The sequence below is a fragment of the Castor canadensis genome, chromosome 12 (assembly GCF_047511655.1).
Source record: "Castor canadensis chromosome 12, mCasCan1.hap1v2, whole genome shotgun sequence".
Classification (NCBI taxonomy): Eukaryota; Metazoa; Chordata; class Mammalia; order Rodentia; family Castoridae; genus Castor; species Castor canadensis.
The window spans coordinates 108,984,914-108,993,691 of record NC_133397.1 but is presented as its reverse complement, the minus strand read 5'-3'; the positions used below and the strand labels follow the sequence as shown (position 1 = coordinate 108,993,691).

Genomic DNA, 8,778 nt, shown 5'->3' with positions numbered 1-8,778 from the left:
AGCTGGCAAACTGGCTCAAGTAGTAGAGTACCTACCTAACAAGTGAGAGACCCTGAGTTCAAACTCTGGTACCACCAAAATTTTTTTTCTTTCATTGTAGTTCTTTTTGTATTCAACCAATAAATACCATTTGAGAGGCTGAGGCAAGAGAACCACAAATTCAAAGTCAGAGACCAGCCTGAACAATATAGTGAGATCCCACTTTGAAAAAAAAAAAGCAAAAATAAAAAGAACTGAGCTGGGTGTGATGGCACACACCTGAAGCCCCAGCACTTGGGAGGGTGAGATGGGAGGATTGCTTGAGTGTGGGAGTTCAAAACCAACCTGGGCAACACACTGAGATTCCCTCCTCCTCAAACAAAATAATCCTCCCCTCAAAAAACAAGAACAAAATCTACTCAATGTGTACTATGAGAAACTTGTGCTCCGAATTTTTTAGTTAATTCTTGTTCTCCTTGAGCTTAGGTTTTCTGAGGTTTCTTAGGTTTCTTTGTTCTTTTTTCTAATTCGAACTTGGTATTTGCTTTTTTAAATTCACCAAATGGTGTACTATGCAGCTATAGAAAGTGTGTGCTTATTAGGAGTAAAAAAAGGTAAGTCTCAAGCAGCATCTATTACGGCCTTTTGTGTAAATAAAAAGGAGAAATATGAATGACTCTGCATGTTTTTCCTATGAAATATAACACAGATACTCAGCCAAGAAAAACTGAAAATAATGAAAAAGTGTTTCTGTATGGATTGTTGAGAATGAGATTTACAGGATGAGAATAGTATAAGCATCTCCAAATGTATCTTTTTACATTGTTTTGACTTTTTTTCTTTTTGTCAATACTGGGGTTTGAACTCAGAGCCTTGTGCTTTCTAGGCAGGTGCTCTACTGCTTAAGCCACTCCTCCAACCAATTCTTTTGACTTTTTAGAGGCTACAAGTCTTAGAGACTTGTAGAGTAGCAGCTTTCTAGCTGTGTCTTCTTCTGAGTGACTAAATTTTATATAGAAAACAGCTTGCCCTGAGTTACTCCATTTTGAATATAAATGCTAAGGTAGAATGACTCAACATCTTATTTGTACAAGGAACCAGCCACCATCGGTGCAGCACTACCAGAAGGTACAGACTGATAAGTGATTTGGTTTTTTTGGTTTTCACATTTTTATTGGGGCCATCGGGGAGGGGACCTTGTTCCCTGTCAGTAGAAGTGCTCACAGCTTCTTTGTCCACTCCAAGCTGGGGCCCTGGGGGTCCTGGGGATGACTGGGTACCTTGGTCACATTCCCATCATCTTGGAGGGGCACTGTAAGGTGTGGCTTTGTTCATCATGGCAGAGTATTTCGTGTAGGGGGCTGAGCAGGGGCATAATTAAAGCAATCCCCCCAGTGACAAAGGACACGGCCAGTCCTGGCTCCTTGACCCAGTCATCCTTGAAGAAGGCCATGACTCTTGCAGCCATTTTGGTCTCAAAAGTGATTTATTTGTGCTAATAAAAAATGAACACAAGACCAGTGACTGATACAACCACCTCATCTAAGATGTATAAAAGGAGACACCTCAAACTAGCATGGCACACCAACTTGTCACTTTGTCATGGGCCACCCCACTGTACTTGTCACAGCCTCTGCCCAGAGGAAAGTGAGATGATGAAACACTGATTGTCCTCATACTCACTCAGTGAGCTCCTCTCTGCTGTCTATATCTTCCCACAGTCATCCAGACTCCTTGTCTCCACATCTCTAAGTTGGTTAACCTAATACCTGACCACCTGAGGTGACTGTTTGATTGCCTTATTTTGGCAGTACTGGGGTTTTGAAATCAGGGCCTCGTGCTTGCTAAGCAGGCACACAATAACTTAAGCCACTCTGCCAGCCCTTTTTTGGTTGGATGTTTTTTGAGGTAGGGCCCTGTGAACTATAATTGGCCCAGGTTTGCCTTGAACCATGCATGATCTTCCTGATTTTCACCTCCTGAGTAGGATGACAGGTGTGAGCCAACAGCACCCAGCTTGCATTGCCTTTTAAAATCCTATGGCCACATTAAATTTTTGGTAACCTATATATAATTGTGTAAAATATGACTTGAGTATTATAAGTACTATAATTAAGACTGGAATGAAACACTTGGGAAACTGAGGTCAACCTGGGCTACATAGTGAGTTGAAGGCCAATCTGGGTTGAATTGCAAGACCTTGTCTCAAAACAAAACAAACAAACAAACAAAAACTGGAATGGAATAATAGACTTAGGATTGCTGTGACCATGATGTCAAGTGAAACTAGGAGTACTCATTGAAGTAAAGACAATGCAACTGATGATGTTTGCAAATCAATTGACAGTGAATAAATTCTGATACTGTGAAAAGACACAAATGTATCAGTCTATGTTAATGGCATAGCTCACCCATGATGAATGTTTTAAAAATAAAGTGAAAAAAGATAAAATAATATTGAGTCATATTTATTGACTTGGGAAAATTTTTATATCAAATAAAAAGAAGACACATTATATTTCAACATACATCCATATGTGTGTGTATAAATATGTGATGTATTTGGGGCTGGCTGAAGCTCAGTGATACATCAGTCACTTCCCTAGCATGCACAAGGCCCTGGGTTTGATCCCTAGCACCTTATGCACGATAAGTACACACACACACACACACACACACACACACACACACACACACACACTTGTTTATGTATATGCATATATGCATATCTTGGAAAAGTGCATACCAAAATATTACTAGTGGTAATCTCTAGTGACAGAATCCTTAATTATTTAAATTTTTATTCTTTGTTTTATTCTGTATGTAATACAGATTTTCTTTTCCTTTTGCTTTTTTTTTTTGGTTGTACTGGGGTTTGAACTAGTGTCTCATGCTTACTTGCTAGGCAGGCACGCTACCACTTGAGCCATTCTGCCAGCTCTTTTTTCTGTTGGGTATTTTAGAGATAGGGTCTTATAAACCATTTGGCCCAGGCTAGCCTTGAACTGCTATCCTGATTTCTGCATCCCAAGTAGGTAGAATTACACACATGAGCCACCAGTACCTAACTTTTTCTTGTGTTTTGAGACATGGTCTTGCTATGTAACTCAGGTTGAGCTGGGACTCACTATGTTGACCACACTAGCTTCAAACTTTCAATCCTCCTGGCTCTGCCTCTCTTGTGCCGGGATTACAGGTATATACCACAATGACTGACTTGTTGTAGCTGTTGTTGTTTTGAGACATAGTTTCAGTATGTAACCCAGGCCGACCTCAAACTGTATCTCCTTCTTAGCCTCCTGATCCTGAGTGCTGATAGTACAGTCATACACCACCACAGCCAGCTTTGTAACCATTTTCTATACTAAGCCTATTTTACTTAGAGTCACAATGTTATGACATTGTGGTAGTCAGAGTAATGATCCCCAAAGGATCCAGAAATGAATCCCCAGAACAAATGAATATGTTATAGTGTCTAGCAAGGGGGAATTAAGGTCACAGATGGAATTAAAGATGCTGGAGGGACATTGTCTTGGATTATCTGATGGGCACAGTGTAATCACAAGAATCTGTTAAATATGGAAGGAGGAGGCAAAGGTCAAGGTCAGGGACAGAGGGACTTGTAGACACTCTACTGCTGACTTTGCATGTGGAGGAAGGGCTTAGCAGTCAAGGGTTGCAAGGAGCACTATTATCTGAAAGAGGTGAGAACTGGTACCTTTCCCAAAGTTCCCATAAAGAACATAGCCCTGCTGGTAGTGTGGCTGAACTGGTAGAGCACCTGCCTAGCAAGCATGAGGCCCTGAGTTCAAACCCCAGTACTGCAAAAAATAAAAGCAAACAACAACAAGAACAAAAGCACGGCCCTGCCGACACCTTGATTTGAGCCAAGTGAGGTCCATTGAGAAGGATGACCTCCAGATTATAAGATAGCACATTTGTGTTGTTTTAAGACACTAAGTGTGGGGTTGTTTGTTACAATAGCCATAGGAAACTGATACAGACATATGCTGGAAATAGTCAATAGATACATACTGTAGTGATTGAGATAGAAACTGCTAAGACATTGAAGTGTATTTAAACAAAGATCCAAATAGCAAGATTCGGGAGTCATTCCTATATTGTAAGAAAACATGGAACATGGTGGCATATGCCTGGAGTCTCAGCTACTTGGGAGGCTGAGGTAGAAGGTTCACAAAGTTTGAGACTAGTCTGGGCAACATAAAGAGACTCCTCTCTTAAAAAAAAAGAAAGAGCTGGGTGTTCTGGAATATAGCTGTAATCCCAGCACCTGATCCAGGAGGATTGAGAGTTTGAGGCCAGCCTGGGCTATGCAATGAGATTCTGTTTCAAGAAAAAGAAAAGGGGTGGGGGGATGAGCCCGGGCATATGGCTCAGTGGTAGAGGGCTTGCCTAGTGTGTAGCCCTGGGTTTGGTCCCTAGCACTGCAAAAAACCCTACTCAGTTACCAAGATACAGTTCATAAAGCCACTAGTGAATTAAGTCCTTATTAATTTAGTTTTTTTTTTCATGCAATACTGAGGTTTGAACTCAGGGCCTGAACCTTGAGCCACTGCACCAGCCCTTTTTTGTGATGGGTTTTTTTCAAGATAGGATCACATGAACTATTTCTGTGGGCTAGCTTCAAACCATGATCCTCCTGATCTCTGCTTCCTGAGTAGCTGGAATTATAGGTGTGAGCCACTGACTCGTGGCCTCATCTCTATTTTTAAGAAAGCTCAATGTAACTTTGATTTGTTATGACTTTTATATTAGTTAAAATCACATTTAACTAGAGTTACCAGAAAACTTTCTTTTTGTATATATTTTTCATTTTGTTTTCTTGTTTGTTTATTTGTTTTTTGCAGTTCTGGGTTTTGAAGTCAAGGTCTATCTCTTGAGCCACTCTGCCAGTGGCTTTTTTGTGATGGATTTTTTTTTTAAAGATGGAGTCTTGTGAACTATTTGCCTGGGGTGGCTTCAAATTGCTATCCTCCTGATCTCTGCGTCCAGAGTAGCTAGGATTATAAGCGTGAGCCACCAGTGTCCAGCCAGAAAACTTTCTTAAAAAGAAAGAAGTTTATGTTTCATATGTTCATTCTAGTCCAGGACTGGGTGTGAGAGTTGAAAGATGTCATCAACAAACCAGGGTCCTTCCGTTTTCATGCTAATGAATGCTGTGTTTGGAATATTTTATTCATTCCAAGCAAAAGGCTCACTTTCACTTAAGTCTCATTAGTCAGAATTGACTCATATATTCATTCTTTGCTAAACGATAGTCTAGAAACATACTTGTTTGCTTTAGATATTTTGATGTGGGGTCTCAAGTTTTTTTTTTTTTTAACCTGGGGTCTGGCCTCAGTCGGCAATCCTCCTTCCTAAGCCTCCCTGGTAAGCTGGATTATAAGTGTGAGATGGGGTCTAGGTAACCTTTTTTTTTTTGGCCTGGGCTGCCTCTCTAGTAACTGGGATCACAGGCTTGAGCCATCATACCTCATGATTCAATTTATAGCAGCCAATATCTGAAGAAAAGGTCTCTGTTCTTCCCCCTCAGGTAAGGCCAAAATCATCTGGTATAGACAGGACGATTGGATGCTCTGGATTTTCCAGGGCAATCCTAGGGTGACTAGTAATCACATCCCCATTGAGACTCAAAGATTTTGGAGCTTTTGGTGATGAGCAGAAAAGGATCAAGAGTGTACTTTGTCAGCTGGGAGTGGTGGCATGCATCTGTAATTCAGCCACTGTGAAGACTGAAAGGGAGGATCACTTGGAGTTTAGGCCCAGTTTGGGCAACACAGCAAGACCCCATCACAACGCCCCCCCCATCAAAAAAAAAAAAAGGAAAGGAAAGGGAAGAGTCCACTTTCCCTAAAAGAGTAAATTGCATTTGCACTCACTGGGATTCCCCTTGTGTTATTACAGAGCCCAGCAGGCGGGCTTCATTTCTAGCCATCCTTATAACCATAAAAAAAGTCAAAATTTCTGCAGATTGGGAAATTCTAACTCTTCCTTTCTCTTTCCTGCTCATTCAATTTTTTTCTTTTCTTTGAGGCAGGGTCTCACCATGTAGCCCAGGCTGACTTGGAACTCACACTCCTCCTGCCTCAGCCTTCTGAGTGCTGGGATTACAGGCATCTGCACCATCATTCAACTTAGATGCTACTTGCTTTCATCCTTGTTAGAAACAACTTGCTGAACTTCCTGTGATTCAGGTGGAACTGGGAATGGGAGTGAATGTCAAGGAGCAGTGAATGACTTTCCAAAAGAGAGACACTAAAACAGAGAAGAAATTTTAAGAGTTCCCAAATCTGGAAGGTCTTTCCCCAATCTTTTATTGAACTCTACTCTAAGGCACAATTAATCTATTTTATGCATGAATCATTCACACTGTCTAACAATTCTGCAATGAATGCTCTCGTATCTTTGGGTGCTTGCCAACTGAATTTCTAAACGAGTAGCACACTAATGTCTATATGTAACGTCAGTACTCTAGTTCTTGACTTCTAATATATGGAAATGGTGTTTTCTTACATCTACACCGATCAATAATAAATGAGAGCACATGTTCTTTATGTGGTGTTTTGATTACTGGTGTGCCTCGAATATTTTCTGTATATTTTATGGTCATTGATATTTACTTTCGTCTATTTGGTTAGTCATGCTCTTTGTCTTCTTGATTGTTTTTGTTTGTCTGTTTGTTTGTTTTGGTAGTACTGGAGTTTAAAGTCAAGGCCTCCTGCTTGCTAGGTAGGTGCTCTTACTGCCTGAGCCACTCCAGCAACCCTTTTTTGTGAAGGGTGTTTTCAAGATAGGGTCTCATGAGCTATTTACCCGGGGCTGGCTTCAAACCTCTATCCTCCTGATCTCTGTCCCTGAGTAGCTAGGATTACAGGCGTGAATCACCGGTGCCAGGCTCTTCTTTATTTTTAGAAGAGTTCTTTCTATACTAGTGTAAGTAATAGAGTGTAGACTTAAGAGGATGCCACAAGAAGAAAGCACGTGGATTCTGAGGTGAAAACATTGCAATTAATCTTCCCACCTTCACGGGTGACCAATTTCTGTTAAGATCCAAGCAGCCCATCAAGGCCATGGGCTGCCACAGGTTGCTTTTAAATCAGTCACTCACCTAAAGCTTAATCCTTTCTTTACTTCAAGACTAAGACAAATCAAGACGGAATCACACTTCCTGGGACAAAAGAATCTTTAATTTAACAAAACAAACATCCAGGCCCATAAGCCACCCTAGGCATCAGATGGACCTGGGGCTGGAAATTTCACACAGGTAATCTCTTTAATTAGCGAGAGAAGACCCAGGCCCACAAGCTGCAGCCTAGGGTTTGGATGGACCTGGGACTGGGAATTCCTGAAGGCAAGCTCAGTGAATGCTCCAGCTCCAAATACTGATGAGTGCTGTTCTAACTGCAGAGGCAGCGCTTGCAGGGGATCAGGTGCCCTACTTTCCTGACTTTCCTATCATTTTCAGTACATTTTCGAGGCTTGCCTGAAATCTCTTGCTGATGTGCTGATTGGCTCCGTGAACTTGAAAGACAGATGTGGTCAGTTACAGCTCTGTTCATTTTCCACATTGTAGTCTACGCCTCCCATGTGCCAGTAAGAGATCATTTCTTCCTCTGTGGTTTTCCCTGCTTTCTAGCGATTGTCCAAGCGTCCTGAGGGGGATTTATTCAGCCCAAAAGAAACAGAGAGAACCAAAACTGGTGTTTACTCCGTCCTCCTTCACCACTGGGCCTTTGCACACCCAGATTAAGTCTCTGAACTTTATCTTCATGAGCAGAAACCAAGGTCTTGCTCCCTTTTTATTATAAGGTACAAGGCAAAAATACCCATCCCTCCTGAGGGACGAGGCCAGGCCCAAGGGTCAGGCAGTTTTTGCTAATCAAGGGCAACACATGCTACTTAAGGTTTTGTTGGAGGCTTCTTGCAGGACACTGGGCAACTTCACAAATTCTATCTGTGTTGCCAAGACAGTTTCAATCAACTGACTATTCACAGAACAAAGAATGTCACTTCATCCGTTGAAAAACATAAAGATAAACTGAAAAATTTCCACTATTATGTTAGAGTTGCAATCCGACTTCGTTATCATGTAGTGTCAATTTTTCCCCTTCTGTGGATTGTTCAGTCTTGCTCTATGTGTGGTGGGCGGTGGGTGTGTGTGTCCCTGAGCTACACCCCTTCCCCCACTTTTTAAAGAGGGAAGGTGATTCCCATGGTAACTTCAAGTTTAGAAAGACATTTCCCAAACTGAGTTTACAAAAAAGTATTACATAAACTTTTGGTATTTTAACGTTTCATTTTTTTATTATTGTTTTGGGAGTGAAACGTGATCTCACGATGGAGCCCAGACGGACTCTGAATCAAGACCCTCCTGCTTCAGCCTTGTAAGTACTGATATTACAGGTGGGCTCCACCATATCCAGAGCCATTCTTTCACTTTTCTTTTCTTTCCTTTTTTTTTTTTGTTTTTCTTTTGGCAGAACTAGGCTTTGAACTCAGGGCTTTGCACTTGCTAGGCAGGCGCTCTATCACTTGAGCCACACCTCAAGGTCACCTCCATTCTTTTGCTTTAAACTTTGTCATTTCTCCAGACTTTATTTGGCAAAGGAATGAGTTAATAATCATTTTGCTGGGTGATAAGCCAGTTGCATAATTATTTACTGAACAATATAATTTTCCCCGTGAGTTGAACCGTCACTTTATCATAAGGCAGTTCCCATGGCAATTATGTCAAAACTTCACACATTGTTACCCATCTATCTGCCACCATCAGCTACT

General features: G+C 41.4%; 1 pseudogene; it reads right to left on the bottom strand.

Annotated features, from left to right (window-relative positions):
* Positions 1-1,199: 1,199 nt before the first annotated feature.
* On the bottom strand, positions 1,200-1,447 carry LOC109681713 (NADH dehydrogenase [ubiquinone] 1 alpha subcomplex subunit 3 pseudogene; annotated as a pseudogene).
* Between the last annotated feature and the right edge of the window lie 7,331 nt (positions 1,448-8,778).